At 41.9% G+C, this 17,002-nt stretch overlaps 1 long non-coding RNA gene across 1 annotated transcript in view; it reads left to right on the forward strand.

The window, feature by feature from the left end:
• The first annotated feature begins 8,985 nt into the window (after positions 1–8,985).
• Positions 8,986–17,002, forward strand: part of LOC131481323 (uncharacterized) — a 53,210-nt gene continuing 45,193 nt past the window's right edge. The window contains exon 1 of the long non-coding RNA XR_009246230.1: positions 8,986–9,225. This is a non-coding gene — a long non-coding RNA (uncharacterized LOC131481323). The remainder of the gene's footprint in view (positions 9,226–17,002) is intronic.

Here is a 17,002-nt window from a genome sequence, read left to right on the forward strand (position 1 = left end):
TTTATGATAAATCTTGGGGAAAATGTTTTCTTTCCTACTCACTATGTAAGCTGCAGTTTACTGGATACATGCATTCTCAAGTCATTAGTTTAATTAGGATCAACCTTTAAATTAATTCACATGACTGCCCTCCCCAATGTGACCAGTGTTGCGTGCATTATTGGAAAGGTAGAACTCCTGCCCAGCAAGTTAGGGAACTCGAAGTAGAGATTGAAAAATCATTGGCCTCTCAGCACAATTGTCCTGAGTGGATGGAACTGCTCAGAACAAGCAGGAGGAGAGGCGCTAGGATGGAACCTTGGGAACTCGAACATGTCAGAATGACTGGAACCTCCCTGCAGTGACAGGCACAGACACTAAGTGGCTGGTGAGTGAGAGAGGCAGGAGAGTTACTGCCCCTTCTCTTAAGCCTGCTATCTTGTTCTTACAAGCTATTATTTGCTACTAAGTCTGTATCCTTTGTTATTTCCTGACTCCTTCAAATTTTTGCCTACTACTGCAAAAAGAAAAAAAAAGTATTTTAGATAAGCCATGGTGGCCATCCGATTTATAAAAATTCTCTACACTTTGTTGACTCCTTACCTTATCACTATATTGCACGTGACATTTTACTGTAGTGACCATTTTTAAAAAAAGATTTATTTTATTTATTAGAAAAACTGAGATACAGAAAGAATGATAGAGATACAAAAAGAAATCTTGTATCTGCTGGTTCACTCCCCCAAATGGCCACAATGTGTCAGCTAAACCAGGAGCCAAGAGCTTCATCAGGGTCTCCCACAGGGGTGTAGCGACCCAAGGAATTTGGTCATGCTCCACATTCTTCCCAGGTACATTAGCAAGGAGCTGGATAGGAAGTAGAATAGCTCAAACTTGAAACAATACCCATATAGGATGCTGGCACTGTAGGCAACAGCTCAACATCCTATGCCACAATGCCAACCCCATTATTAAGTATCCTTTAAACGAAATGTACAATCTGGAAATAGCCCAATCTTTTTCTCTCTTCAAATACCAATCAGTTAGGAAATTCTATCCATTCTACATCCATTACATATTTTAGATCCAATAGCATTCTCATTAGACTGCCTCATTTTATAGATATCCCTTCTCTCCCAAATGACTACCATCTATTGAGGGTCATTCTACCTTCCAACATGCTTTTACTGTGACCAACCCTCCAATCTACTGAAAAAGCATTCTTTCTGAAATATAGAATTTATTTCTTCAAGTGAAATACTCCTATCTATACCATGGTTTCCCACGTGTTTACCGAGTCATCCTGGGGCACCAGTGGGATCAAACTCAAGAGTTGATCTGAGATGTCTGTAGCTTTTTAAAGCAATGGAACCACATTAGACACCACACCAACTGCCATGAGTGTATCATTTGAGCACAATTACTTAACCAACAGGTCTTCAAGTCACTTCTTTTGCTTGAGTTCACCTTGAGAGGATTGAAGAGACACTATGGGTATGGTGAACCAAGAACGCCTGGGCACCTATGCTTTGTCAAGGACGATCTTTATCAGGCCAAAAACTAGTCCTTATCCATCTCTGATCATATTTGGATTCTCTTTGTGCCTTTCCCTATTCTCAAATCCTACTCCACAGTCAGCCAGGCATATGATCTTTTTACATCTCCCCAAGTATATCCAGCCATTTTCAGTGGTTAGGCTCAGACAACGAAAAACAGACATAGGGAGTCAGAGTTAGGGGCAGGATCTGATGTCACCCAAGAATAAGGAATGAAGTAAATAAAATAGAGATGTTCTTCTAGATTACGTGCATCTAGTGACTATCGTGTGAGTTGAACTAGATGAAGATAAAAAGAAGTTGGTGAATAATCCTTGAAATTCCATGTGTATTTGTGAGGTCAAGGGAGGGAAGAGGCTGCTCCATGGTCTCTAGCCTGCTTCTTTCTTTCCCTCATTCTGTCTTCCTATATTTCAGTCTTTCTTCTTTTTTGAGATATATTTATTTATTTGAAAGGCAGGGTTAGAGAGACATGGCATGACAGGGGACAGAGAAAGAGAGAGAATCTTCTATCTGCTGATTCACTTCTCAAATGGCTGCAATGGCTGGGACTGAACAGACCAGGAGCCAAGCTCTCCACCCAGATCTCCCACACGAGTGGCAGACACCCAGGCTCTTGGGGCAGCTTCTGCCACTTTCCCAGACACATGATCAGGGAGCTGAAGCAGAAGCAGAGCAGCAAGAACTCAGACAGGTACTTATACAAGATATCAGCATCAACAGGCAGCAGCCTAATCTGGTACACCTCAACACAGGTCCTCTACTTCTCACTTTCTACAGAGATCTCTATTTTCCAGGGTGGAGGCCAAGAGTCAATCAACCAGGTAAGCATGAGGTTGCTTTTGTGAATGACTGGACTATCCCTTTCCTTTTCTGAAAACAGACACAGCATGTGACTTCTAGAGATGACTAATCCTTTTTTTTGTGTCCCATTTTACCTCAGTCATAATCCTCAGCACATTTGTAGCATTCATTTGTTTTTTCTTGGCTTGCCTTCCCCACTAGACTATACATTTGTGGCAAGTCAGAACTATAAATGATTCATTTTTGTGTTTTTTTTCTGCCCAGCAGCATGCCCAGTACAAATTAAGTCAAGTAGGTATTTGATGAATGAATACATTTCAAGGAGGATGTGGTTGAGTACCATAGGATCAAGTAAACTGGAAAATGTACACTTTCTATTTAATGAAAAATCTCGAAGTCACTGATGACAAGTCAAAGATGCTTCCATAATCTGGCTCGTAGGTACCAAGGAGTAAACCTGCAGAAGCAGCTGACTGCTCAATGCCTGTCCCATGCCCTCACCCACTTTCATTTGTTCCTTGTTACTGTGGACTCCAGTTTTATCTAAACATTAAGCAGACTGCCTCTGGAGTGGAAAGGCAGGCTTAATCCCTCGATCAAATATGAAAACATGCCCACTTCTGAGCCGGGAGCTGTAAGGAGAAACCCTCAGGTGTGACACTTCTGGAAAACACTCTGTCCCCCTTACAAGTGTTAAGACTCCTGAAGCATGAACTCTATGCCGGCCTTCCCGTCCTTGGGCCCAGGGTGAGTCCATAAGACTTGATGGGGCAGCTGTTTTGCATCCATGAAATGAAGTGCAATGGGTTGCAGAGTTCTGATACCAAAAATCCCTGAGAAAAATAATGGCAACTCTTCATCCACAGCTTCACATAAGAAAAGCAAGTGTCTTTTGGTTGCTTTCCAGTTACATTCTAACTAACAGAAGAAGAAAGAAAAAAAGTCAAATATAAATCACCCTATTTTTTTTTAAAGATTTATTTATTTGAAAGGCAGAGTTGGGTAGGGGGACAAAGAGAGAGAGAGAGAGAGGTCTTCTATCCCCTGGTTCACTCTCCAAATGGCCATAATGGCCAGAGCTGAGCTGGTCCAAAGCCAGGATCCAGGAGCTGGCTCTCCCACATGGGTGCAGGGGCCAAAGCACTTAGGCCAATCTCAGCTGCTTTCCCAGGCACATCAGCAGGGAGCTGGACTGGAAGTGGAGCAGCCACAACTCAGACCAGGACCTTTGTGGTATGCTGGCACCACAAGTGGTGATTTTACTTGCTACACCACAGCACCAGCCTCTAAACCACTCTCCTTAATGAACATGTGACTAATCAAGCAGCTTGATGGCTTAAGAATACAGTGTCTGGTAGTACTGGAAGTGAGACTGGCAAATGCAACAAGGTTCCAAGAGCCTCTAATACCATGGAAAGACTTGGCCTTTAATTTTATTGGTAAGTGGGAGCCATAGGTTTTGCAGCAATGTTTTAGAACTTTTAGAAGGTTATTTTGGCACAAATGAGCCTGATCTATATGTTCCCAAAAACTGATGACGTCTATTTCACGTAATGGTATTGACACTGCTACCACATGACTCTTACGCTGTAAAAATCCCTCACTGCTCACAGTTGGGTAGGCAAAACAACCAGCATTCTGCTTCAAGATGCTTGCTGATCTAGGGCCCGGCGGCGTGGCCTAGCGGCTGAAGTCCTCGCCTTGAACGCCCCGGAATCCCATATGGGCGCCGGTTCTAATCCCGGCAGCTCCACTTCCCATCCAGCTCCCTGCTTGTGGCCTGGGAAAGCAGTTGAGGACGGCCCAAAGCTTTGGGACTCTGCACCCACGTGGGAGACCTGGAAGAGGTTCCTGGTTCCCGGCATCGGATCGGCGCGCACCGGCCTGTTGCGGCTCACTTGGGGAGTGAATCATCGGATGGAAGATCTTCCTCTCTGTCTCTCCTCCTCTCTGTATATCCGGCTTTCCAATAATAATAATAAAATCTTTAAAAAAAAAAAAAAAGATGCTTGCTGATCTAAACAACCACAGGATCTCAAAGCAAATAAAAGGTTACATCTTTTCAGTGATACAATGTAATGAATAATCCCAAAGAAGTTACAAGCAAACAAAACTTCAAGAAATCAACATTGTATGAATTCCCACCATATAAGGAGAAAGTGACACAGCTGTTTAAGCTACCAGTTCATGAAGCTGGCTCCCCATTCCAGAGTCTCTGGGATGGGTGCTATTGCTTCCCTCCAACTCCCTGGGAATCTGCAGAAGTGAACCAAGAAGGCTCCCCAATGGGTCTCTGGTGACCCCTGATGGAGTTCTAGGCTCCTCACCTGACCCACCTCCAGGCCCAGCTCTGGCTGTTGCAGACATTTGAGGAGTGAACCAGGGGCTGCAAGATCTCTCTCTTTTGCTCAATTTTCAAATAAATAAAAAGTAAATAAATTTTTTGAAAAGGGTCTCATAAGAGGATATTTCAAAATGCTCAAGGATAATGGAAATAAAAACCTATTTTGATGTAAAAAATATGTATTTTTAGAGATTTACTTAATTTGTATTGGTAAGGCAGATTTAAGAGAGGAGATACAGAGAGAAAGATCTTCCATACGCTGGCTCACTTCCCTAGTGACCGCAACGGCCGAAACTGAGCTTATCTAAAGCCAAGAGCTCCTTCCAAGTCTGCCATGCAGGTACGGGGTCCCAAAGTTTTCAGCCATTCTCTATCGCTTTCCCAGGTCACAAGCAGGGAGCTAGATGGGAAACGGAGCAACCAGGACATGAACTGGTGTTCATATGGTATCCCTGTGGTTGCAAGGAAGGATTTAGTCACTAGGCCATTATAATAGGCCTGTAAAAACATTTTGAAATCCAGTTGTATCTCTTTCATAGTACGCATTTTCTTTGAATGTTCTGAGTCCTAATATATTCTTCCTAATATACAGATTGTTCAAAAAGCAGACATACCTAAATAATAAATCTTGCAAGCCAGGCCAGAGATTGTTAAGAGATTTTTCTTTTTTAAACAGTGTGTCTGTAATGGTGTGGAGGGTTCTTACTTGCTCACTTCAAAAAAGAACATTTTATCATAGTGTCACTACATAAGAATAAATTTTCTTACATAATAAATTTTCTTATATAAGAGTATTTTAGACGAAAGAATGGTGGGTCAATTGGCTAAACCTCCATCAGTAAGGACCTGTATCCCATGTAGGCACCAATTCGTGTTTCAGGTGCACCACTTCCAATTTAGCTCCCCATTTTGACCTAGGAGCTTTGGCACAAAGCCCTGGAACCCCACACCCACGTGGGAGACCCGAAAAAAGTTCCTGGCTTTGGATTAGTTCAGCTCTAGCCATTACAGCCATTCAGGGAGTGAACCAGCAGATGCAAGGTCTTTGCCTCTCAGTAAATCTGCTTTTCCAATAAAAATAAATAAATCCTTTTTTTAAGTATTTCACAAAGTTAGTAGAGAACATTTTTAAAATATTTATTATGATAGTTTGAAATTTACATACACAGGGGCTTTCAAAAGGTTCATAAAATGCATATTGTGAAAATGCAGTATGAATCCACTTTAAAATGTTATGCAGCAAAACAAAATTACGTTTTAATTCTACTTTCCATGCATTTTGTTACACACCCTCATACATACACATAGTTCCTGTTTTTCTCATTAAATCGACTGGAAAAACAAACAAGTTTACACTAGACAGACATCAAACTTGGGAAACCTCTGCTGTGAATACCATAAGACATCAAACATCGCCCAGGAAAAACACGAGGGACTGGTGTTTGCTTTACCATCATAGATGCGAACACTATTTTACAAGATTATTATTGACTGAGAAAAAGAACTGAGTCATCTGTTTGTTTTTTGGACTGGAAGTTGATGTTAGAGATTTTTAAATAAATTCCAACAAGCTTGTAAAAAAAAAAAAGTACAAAGAACAAAAGTGTCAACATCTTGCCATGGTTGCCTCTGATCTTTTTATAAAGAATTGACCCCCTCTGGGGACCCCTTCCTATTTCCCTCCTTCCTTCTTCCCTCTTCTCCAAAAGGAAATCACTTTTTTTGAAGCCCATATGTATCTTTCCCGTTAACAGTTCTACACTTTTAATTCATATGGATATGTCCTTATGCACATCTTTTACTTATAAAATTCTTGATACATAAATTATTAAATTCTCTCACATAAGTAATTTATACCTTCTGACTATCAATCCTTTGTTGAGTGCACGCCTTCAAAATATCTTCTCAGTGTATCTTGACTTTGTATGACGTCCTGGCTCATATAAAAAGTATTTTAAAATGTTTAATATCATCCAATGCATCATTTTCTCTACGGATTATGCATTTTAACATTTTGCTTTGGAAATTCTTCCCTACTCCAGTATTTAAAACATTCTGTGTTTCTTCAGCTTTTTAGTCTACCTTAAATTTAACCTGTGAGGGGACAGCAGGTATCTAATTGTAGTTCGTTTCAGGAAGAGAAAATATAAAAGGATTAATCATTTTTTAAATCCTTTAGCTCTTTGATTAGTTAATTAAGATGTATAGCCACTTTATGAACACAATGCCTCCATGCGTTGTGAATAGTGCTGGAATTCAATGTATATATTTTGGGTAAATGATCCTTTTTTTTTCCTACCCCTTCCCTTACTCTATTGTTTAGCATATGTATAAAGTTGTCCATATGAAATAATCTACCTTCTGTGTAATTTATTCCCTCTGAGTAGGAACTAATACCTCAACAGGGTAAATACTGAATCACTCCAATTAAAATAAAAAATATTAACAACTTCCATACTTTGCCCATTTTTAGAAAACTCATCTAAAAAAAAGTATCAATTCATTAAATCAGATAAATCTTATTTGTTCATCTAACAGAAGAAATACTTAACAAAGAAGCAGTAACTTGGATAAGAAATACATATTAATTTTGGGGGGGACTTTTACAAATCAACTATTGAGTCAAGTATGAACTCAGTTTGGCAAGCCTATTTTGGATGGGACAATTTAGGTATTGAGTAAGGCCTAGTTGCATTGGTTTAGTTCTTTGTCCTTTCTTTCATAAAGAAATAGTCTGAAGATAAGATTTCTTTACAACCTAATTTTAACAAAAGCAATTAAGGAAAGCCAAGGAAACTAATCTGTAAAGGAAACTTCCTAAAATTCTTTACCCATGAATACTTCCAGCATACATTATGAAAAGACAAAGAGTCACTTTACACAATTTTAGTCTTTTCAGATCATTCCAGAGACATGAGAGTCACATAAAGGATGAATACTTATCTTCCCACCCCTGCCCAGGCCATGGTTGGGGGGAATAAAGCAAGCCAGAAGCTGTGACAATAGCCAGGGGTCAACAAAGTGACATACAGTTGGTTTAAAGAGAAAAACACCTTGGGAAGAAAACTTATTTTCTTGGCCAACACTTCACTTAGACCAAGTTTTCACTAACACTGGAAGAGGTAACAGGATGATGTTGTTATGACCCTTTCCTTAAAAGACCTGTTAGCTGAATATCTACAAAAGAACCGAAGCAAACCCTGGCCCGCCAAAGATGAGAGCTTCCACCACAGATTCAACTCAATCAAGAAATTCTGCCGTGTATCAAATACAGCAACCTATTTCTCTCTGTTTCACGGTCTGATGCTTACAGCCCTTCCAGCTCCGAGTGCATCTGGAGGGATTAACTGTCCCAGGACCGCAAATGGAAGGGTGTTATGCATTCGGAAACTATCAGTCTTTTTTGGAAAGAGTTTATCTTTAAAAAAGGAGGAGGAGGAAAGAAAAAGAAAGGGGGCGGGGATGTGCCACAGTCAGCCTCAGCCGTAGAAGAAACGTTCATTTTGTGAAAGTTTAGCTTTAAAGAAGCGCAACTCTGAATGTCTGCGGGTTCAAAAGAAAGCAAGAAAAAACGATGACCGCTGTGGTCTTAACGTCATCATTCGAAAGGTGCTGGGGAAAATGTCCAAAATCATGCCTTGCTCACGAACCACAGCGAAAGCAAGGCCCCGAGCTTAATTTAAAAAAAAAAAAAAAAAAAAAAGGAAAAAGCGGGGGGGCGGGCATTTGACTTTGGCACAAAATCCGAGCCCCTCTTGGGCCTGCCGGACCGCGCCTCCCTTGTCCCGGGAGCTGCCCCGGCGGCGGGTGAGGCAGGCCGCCAAGCTCGCGGCTGGTTGCTTCTAGGAGCTTCTCGGCGCCACGCGAACACCTTTCCCTACCTAAGCAACCCTCTCCCCTAGCCTCGCCCTCCGCGTCGACTCCAACGCTCGAAATAAACCAAGGCGGAGCGGGCGCGGGAGCGCGAGTCCAAGCCCAGAAAGGGAACCGAGACACAAAATGGAGAAAGAGGAACCGGGGGGTGGGGGGACGGGGACGCAAGAAGCGTGGGGAAAACGAGGGTGTCGGAGCAGTCCAGGGACACGGCGTAGAGCGCGGCTGGGGCTCCAGCCAAGGAGGAGGTCGGCCCGAGAAAGGGGATAGGGTCCGAAACAGACGAGGAAAACCAGACGCCCTGCATTTCAACAGCGCCATATTCGCCTTTCCTTTCGCCGCTTTTTTTTTGTTCGGTTTTGTTTGCAGCCGGTGGACGAGCGCCAGCGCATTTCTGCAGCTTCAGCAGCGCGGGTCCGACAGCTGGGAAGGGCCAGAGGAGCTCCAGCCGGGGTGGGGGGTGGGCGCCTGTGCACGATCTTCGCGGCCCCCCTCCCCGGCCTGGCCCCTTGTGCGCGCCGCCCCTCGGCGCGCTACCCCCCGGCTGCCAGCCAGCCTGCCCCTCGGGGCCGCCTGGAGGGAGCGCCTTGCCCGGGCCCGCGCGGCAGCCTTCTCGGCACAGCCCCTCGAATCGCGCTCAAGGTGTTGGTGGGCGCGCGTTCCACGCTGGTGGGTACCCGAGAAGCATCGAAGAGACGGGGTGGGGGGAAAAGCGAACTCAGTTCGTGGGGACGAGAAAAGGGCGCGCGCTGAGGAGTGGGAGGGAAAGCCTGACAGGGACGCCCGAGGACAGAGCCTTCCTGGGGGCAGCCGGGCCCACCCGGCAGCCACCACCTGCTCCCCGCGCGCCCTGCCTGCCGTGTGGGAACGCCCGACGCAGCGCCCGGCCCAGGCGGAGAACGTCCCGGGTCGGGGTTCGGCCGCGAGTCCCTCGAGTGCAGGGTACCCCGGAGGCGGCCGAGAGCCAGTCTGGCCCCGGTGATTTAGGCGCGGCCGGGGGTCTCGAAGCTCCTGTGGGGAAGCGCTTAACCACCCAGAAGGGCATGGTCTCTCACCCCGACATCTCTCCCCCATCGCTGCCTTCTGTACAGACCTCTCTGGCCTTGGAGAGCCTCAAGCATACCCCAAACCTCCTCGGGCGCCTTTTCTCTATGCACTTGACATCATCCTTCGCTCACCTGTGACCCTTGGGGGGGGCGGGAAAGTGGGGAGCCCTGGGCTCCGGGCTTTCATCGCGGGGCCCAGCTGAGCGGTGAGGCGAGGCGACCCCGGCCGGGGCGAGTGAGGCGCGGAAGTGGAAGCGCTGGTGCCGTCGGGTTTCACTCGCGGACGCGGCCCCGGCACTGCCGGCTCCTTCTGCTCCTTGGCCTTCGTTTCTTGGCTCCACACAGGCGGCGGGATTGCGTTCCAGTCAGGGCACTGGAGCGTGCCGAAATGGCAACTCTGGGCACCGCCGAGGTGGCCGAACCCCACAGCGTCCCACAGCGTCTCAGCCGGCGCTCCGGGCTTCGGCTTCTAAATAAAGGCGCCTGGTTCACCCTTGTACGTTCCACCTGCACACCCTGACCCCTCTCTGCGGTCATCTGCTCGAACAACACAACTCTGGTTGTGTGGCCGGGCCCCCGCAGTGTTCGGAGCGTTACCGTCCTTTGAATCCATCAAAAACGCCACCCAAACCTGGCAGCCTTGAAGCTGGCCCCGCCGCGGGCCGCGGCGACCAGGTGCCCCACCTGCGTGGCCCGGACGGCGCATGCCCACCGGCGGTCCGGCGCTGCATGCCAGAGCATCCAGCAGTTTTATGACTACTGGCCCATGGTTTTTGAAATAACCTTTAGATTGTTTTAAGTAGTTCCTTTTTTATAGATTTGCTTTTCTCAGACTACAGCTTTCCACAAAGAAAACATACTTTTGTCGAACAGGAAAACATACCCAAAACAAATTTCCTTTACTATTCTAGTAAGAAAGTTGTATGTGGAAAAGCAGGTTCCAGATAGCCTGGGGAATTAAACTGTTCCTGAAGAGAATAATCAAGGACAATGTTCAGACGCTAGTGTGGACATTTTTAGTTTAAGGTGATATTTTGTTCCTGTTTGTGGTGTGTGTGTGTGAGAGAGAGAGAGTGAGTGAGAGAGAGAGAGAGAGAGAGAGAGAGAGAGAGAGAGAGAGAAATGTTAAGAATCTAAATTTTAAAGTGAGAGAGGCATGTGAAAGCCTGAACATATTCCACAAAATTAAGAACTAGAAACAGTGACAAACTGCAGGGCCTAGAGCACACACAGGGAACATTCCAGCTTCTGTTTCTGAAACAGAGAAGAGGGGCTGTGAGGGATTTCTGAATTCAGGTATTCATAGCTGGAACAGACACTCACCAATGGACAATGTAGGAAGTTTCAAATGGAGCATGTTTATGTTTCTTTGATACCCTCAATAGGCTTTTATGCTCCTTTCCTTTGGAGGAAAATTTGCGTTCACTTAGTAGGTTTCTTTTAGTTTAATGATAAAAAAAATTTTAAGTTACAAACCTGAAAGTCCTTCAGAAAAGGTTTTCTGGCAGCAAGGCTTAAGTTGCTGTGTCATCTCTCAAGGATTCTTCTATTCTGAGGTAAATGCTGGAAGTGGTACTGGGGTGAGTATCCTAGTCATCCTTGGATCTGGCCATCGAATGCACTTAACTAGAAATGAAGGCCTACTTTTTATTTTTAATGATCTCAAAGCATTTAATAAGGAAGCCTGGATTTCCTTTGCACTGATTAATTTCCAATACAGAACACAGATGAACTAATTCATTGATAGCTGTCACTTGCAGCAGTTTACTTGTTGAATATGGTTAGGTTGTAAGCAATGCAGAAGAAAATCATTTTACCAGGCAGAAAAAGGCATGTCATTACTCTCTTTGGATTAGCAGAAGCAGAATTTTAAGAAGAGCTCTTCTGTTTTATTCAAAATCCATTTAGGAAGACAGGTAATATAAATCACCCCCTAGAGTGAATTTTTGGCTAAGATTTAGGAGAGCAAAAATTACTTCACAAATGTTTAGTAAATGACAGTCAATTTAGAAAATGTCCAGTCTGTACCAAACTCTTTTATTCTTGTTTTCAACATTACTTATTGGTCTATATGATATCCAAAAGCTTAACTTGATAATGTATTAGTAATCTGTAAGGCATTTTTCTACATTTAGAACTGTCTGCTTTGCTAGATTACAAGTCACAATTGTCTTAATTCTCTGAAATATATTAAGAGTATAATTTTTATTTCTATTATGACATCTCAAATTAGAACTATCTGCAGTTTTGACATTTTAAAGTATATTTTCTTAAACATCAGCTATTGTCCTGTTAGCATATGGAATATATTCCTGTATTTCATTCTAACAGAACCCCATTGTAAATGCTTAAGATGTGTGTAGTCATAAGAATCAGAAGAGAAAATAACTTAAGTTTATCAGAATTCTATTGATGTATTAACATTCAATGAAAAACATTAATTTCCAATTAAGATCTTATTTTTATACCAATATGTAAAAATTAACCCAATTTACATTCTCTATCAACACCTTCCTAGTCTATTACTTTATTAAATATTCCTGCGTCTATCTTCCTGAAACCAATTCTTTACTGAACACTTAACGAACTGAGATGTCTTGTTTCTCTTTGCAATGTTTAATGCTATTTCTTAGCCATTTAAAGCACCAATATAGTTTGAAGATGTTCACAATTTTAAATTTAATATGAACACTGGCATCATTTATCAAATGTGTAGAATTCATTGAGGTCCAAGTTCTCCTGAACAATGAGTGTGTTGAAGAGGTCTAAGAGATTCAAGAGCTACCACTCTCTGTGTTAACTCACAATGTAGAGCTAGTGCTGTGTCTATTGTTGAGTTCTGATTGTATCTCTTGCCTCAGGGAAGCTGTATGTGATGCCCAGTATCCCAGGAAACGCTGCTGGAGGCAGTTGTGTACCAGGCTTGAGGCATGAAGGGGACCTTACCGCTTTTGTATTTATAGTTTGGTTTGAAAAATAATTTTTATTTTCAACTGAGCATTTGGAAATATGCCCAATGCCTTTGATAGTTTCTTAGTTAATTGTGAAGTCTTTAAAGTAAAACATAAAGCGAAAACATCGTATTTCACGTGTCACACAAAAAGCTTATATATAAACCATTGATCTTAAGTGGTGTTAAGGAAAATTGTAAAACAAAGTGTTACAAAAATTACATAGTCGTATTACCAAATGAGAAAGTACTGCTATAATAAATCTGCCTTTAATTTACAATAAATCTACAAAAGCCAGTCCTCTCTTCTTTATGTAAATCTGCCTTTCAGATAAAAAACACGTAAATGTTTAAATGAACAAAAAAATCTGCAGACCTAGCTTACAGACAAAAGTCAATCATCTTTTATAATGCTTTTCTATTCAACCTTTTAAAGTGCTGTTTTAAGTTCTTTATTATAGTACAAATGTTTTGAATTGAGTTGTTTTTAAACATATGGAATACCCAGTTAGTTTTGTACATTCGGAATAAAAAGAAATTTTGGTTATTAGCAAGAATCTAAACACAATGATAACATAATTTTATAGATTACTATATGCTCCATTTGAAGGTTTATAAAGCATAATTTAACTTACTCGACACAATGTTTTGTTTCTTCACAAAACAGGCTCAGAGATGTTTTCAATTATTGCACTGAAATGCTGTCCTCTAAAATTAACAAATGAATGACACATTTGCATATTGTAGATTACACCAAGCACAAACTAGAGGGGAGCCATCCAATTGTTTTCCTAAAGATATTTTATCTACTTATAGAATTTATTTTACTCTAAGGGACTAGTAATGACCTAATTATTTTTCACCAAGAAACTTGGTGGGGGGAAAAAAACTCTCAATGTAACAGATTATCCTAATCAATGATAGAAAATAAAATAAATAATCTGAAATGACATCTCAAATTTTAATGTAGAATATTGAATAGTCACTACTGTACTTTTCTTCTACTATTCCATTCTTTATAAAAAGACATGAAAATAGAAACAAATATATGTAAAACATCTAGCTATGTAAAGCAAAAGAAAGTTTTAGAGATGGAAGAGGGAGTATAGAATCTGATCTAGGCTCCTTCTCATAGGTGGATAAAGCAGGTGGCTTTTTGGTATAATATCAAGGACAAATTCTAGGAATGTATTGTCTGCCAATATTTCTGTCACCCATTTATTAATGTTCTCAATATCTTTACAGTTTACATGTTTGAAGCAATGACTACTGAGAAAATTCATATTGTAGCTATGATCAGTTCCTCTGAATGAATGTCACAGTGAATGTTGGCAGTAGGAAAATTTCAGGACATGGATAATTAATATAAGTGAAAAGAGAGGTCAGAGAAAAGGTGCAGTGGTTGAGAAAGAAACATTTTTGTCTATGTTTTGCCTGATTAAAATTAACCAAATAGGTAGCAATCCATGTAACACTAACTGATGCTCTAGGAACCACATTATTTTTCAACATTTCTTAGAACTAAGCATGTAAATTGTAAACGCAAGGTGCAAACTTCATTTGAATCTTAGTGTCTATAAAATGGAGAAATATTAATTTTTTATGTGTTTCACAATTTGATAATCTGTCTACCCACACAAGTCAAACTAACCAGATCATTGCTGAATTTTAACTTCACTGTAAGCTATGTTAAGGATCACAGCTAAGTGTGATCTCTTACATAATTTTGCAGATTTCAAGTTTTTTCCTATTGATTATATTAATAACAGATTTTTTTTAACATTGTGGAAATTTGAATGTGTGTCAACTCAACAATCAACTGTTAAGACAGTCAAACTATCATTTGGTCATTTCATCCATAAACAAGCCTCAGGGCTTTTTCTCCTGAATTCTTGAATGAGTTGGTTCCAACTTTTTCAAGCTTTAACTAAAAGTGGTATTTTAAAAGCAATGTCTATCCTAACAGCAAACTAATTTCAGACAAAGATGAATGGATCGTCAGTATTTAAGGTTAGCGTTACAAATTAAAGTGAAAAAGGAATTGTTGCTCAAAATGCTAATTACATAAATGTGAAATTTATGTGTGTCTTTTATTGTTGGATATTAAGCAGGTATCAACTAATTAGCCAAAATTGAATATCAATTGAATCAGCCAAAATTTAAAAATTAAAATGATTCTACTTGTTTATCACTCATAATTGATTATCCCTGTTTGCAATTCAATAACTCATCAGTTGATCAAAGATGTGTTTCAACAGATTAATTCTTTATGTGCAAACAACTGGAAATCATTTCTCAAAAGTGCAACATTTCTTAATTGGAGAGGTGTGGAGCTGTGTTGCTGATTTGGGAAGGCAATCTGTGCTGATTTATGAAGGAGTTGTTCAGCCATACCCAGGGCTCTGGTGAAGGGAGTTTTGCTCTCAGATACACCGAGGCTTGTAGAGTTCCAGACTCTGCTAGCTGATGATCAGGAAGCCTGCAAGCTTCTCCTCGCCAGCCCTCCTGGATTCTGGTTTGTTATCTGGTGATTGCAGGCTGAGCTTCCCCTCCTGTATTTTATAACCTTGCTAAGCAAACAGATCTTCTGCCTTGTAGCATTTGTCTGGTTATGAAAAGATCATCTGTGTCTCTACTCACAGCCTGCTGATCCCAGGGAAGGCTAACCCAGTGACTTGGCAAGCCTTCAATCTATTGTTTCACAGCTTGACCTCCTGCCTTGAGTAAGAGCAGGTACCTGTCATCTGTTTTACTGGGATTCCCTCCCAGCCAGACTGGATGCCATAGTGTCTGTCTAGAAATAGTAGCTGGGTTTCCATCAGAACAGGCAGAGAAAAATACCCCCTTTGTGACTTCCCACTGTTGTGCTAGAGCTGCATTAACTAGATTAGTAATAGTTTTTCAGTTTGTCATCTACCAAAGACTACTTCCCACCAGGTTTGGCTGAGCACCTGGCCAGTTAGTTGAGGGGAAATAGAGGGACTGTCTCCCACAGATCCCTGTTGTTTAGCTTCTGGGTCCACCCTGGTTGTGTTGTAGACTCTCAGGCTTCCAGATAGTATAATTTATAGCAGAAAGGCCTTGGGCAAGGCGTTAGCATTTCAGCTTTTCCTTGGCCTTCATGCTTATGAGCCTTGAGGAGCACTGTAACCTATCCACTGGTATCCCACCCCTTAACCCTGGGCTTTTGTTTGGCCATGTGGCAATGTTTGCTGAATCCCTGCACCTCTTTATTATCTTGAGAGACAGACCACCAGTGAGTTCCTTTTTGCTGGTTTACTTTCCAAATCCCACAACAACTGAGCCTGGAAGGCTGAAACGAAGAGCCAGGCATTCACTCCATGTCTCCCAGGTGGATAATGGACCCAACTACTAGATCTGTCAATGGAAGCCTCCCAGGGTCACGTTAGCAAGAGGCTGGAATTGGGAGTGGAGCTCAGCCTCAAGGTCAGGCCCCTGATATGGGATATGGGGATCCCTACTGGTGACTAACTGCAGGACCAAAACCAAAAGCCCTTTGCCTTCCCCCACCCCAAACATATGCTGAAAGCACCCCTACTAACAATACACCTGTGGGAGGCAACAGCAGCTTGTGTTTTACATGGAAAAGGAAATCAGTGTTGATTTTATCTATCACTTTTTGTGCAACACAGATCTCTCAGTTTTTACTGATACTCAGATTCTCCAAAGGATCTTCACATAAATCAACAGGTAGCAAGACCTAACTATACTGAGCATTCTACCACCTCAAGACTGGTTTGGTCCTTCCCTTCCCAAAACTACTCACTCATAATGAATTCCAGTAGAGGCACGGTGAAGACCTGCCTAGAGTGGCTTTTATTGTTGTTATTGCTTTGGTCTGATTTTTGAAGGTTTAATTTTTAATTACTTGAAAAGCAGAGTTACAGATATAGAGAGACAGAGAGAGAAACAGAGAGAGAGAGAAACAGAGAAAGAGATATTCCATATATTGGGTTTTTGTCCCCACATGGCCACAGTGGCCAGGACTGGACTGTAACAAAGTCAGGAGCCCAGAGCTTCTTCTGGGTCTCCCACATACGTGCAGGGGCCCAAGCACTTGAACCATCTTCTGTTGCTAGTGTTGAAAGTGAAGCTTAACCTACCATGCCACAATGCCAGCTGCTATAAGTCGTTTTTAAATTTACTTTTCTAAATTGTAATTTTCTTTCATTTATTCCCCATAACACATTTATGAGGAGACTATTATGAAACCTACTTTATGGAAGTGAAACATTTGTTTTCAGCTAATGGGACAGTTCAAATTTAGCCAAGGTTTCACAAAAGATGCTAACTGACTACAAACAAAACCTCTGAAAGGTAGGTAGAGTTACTGTGACATCTTAGAAAGAGAGGTGTAAGATAGTAACCACAATGACTGAGATTTTTATGGATATCATTAGTGGCCTCCACATTGCAAATCCAATGCATC

The sequence above is a fragment of the Ochotona princeps genome, chromosome 10, assembly GCF_030435755.1.
Source record: "Ochotona princeps isolate mOchPri1 chromosome 10, mOchPri1.hap1, whole genome shotgun sequence".
In the NCBI taxonomy this organism is placed as follows: Eukaryota; Metazoa; Chordata; class Mammalia; order Lagomorpha; family Ochotonidae; genus Ochotona; species Ochotona princeps.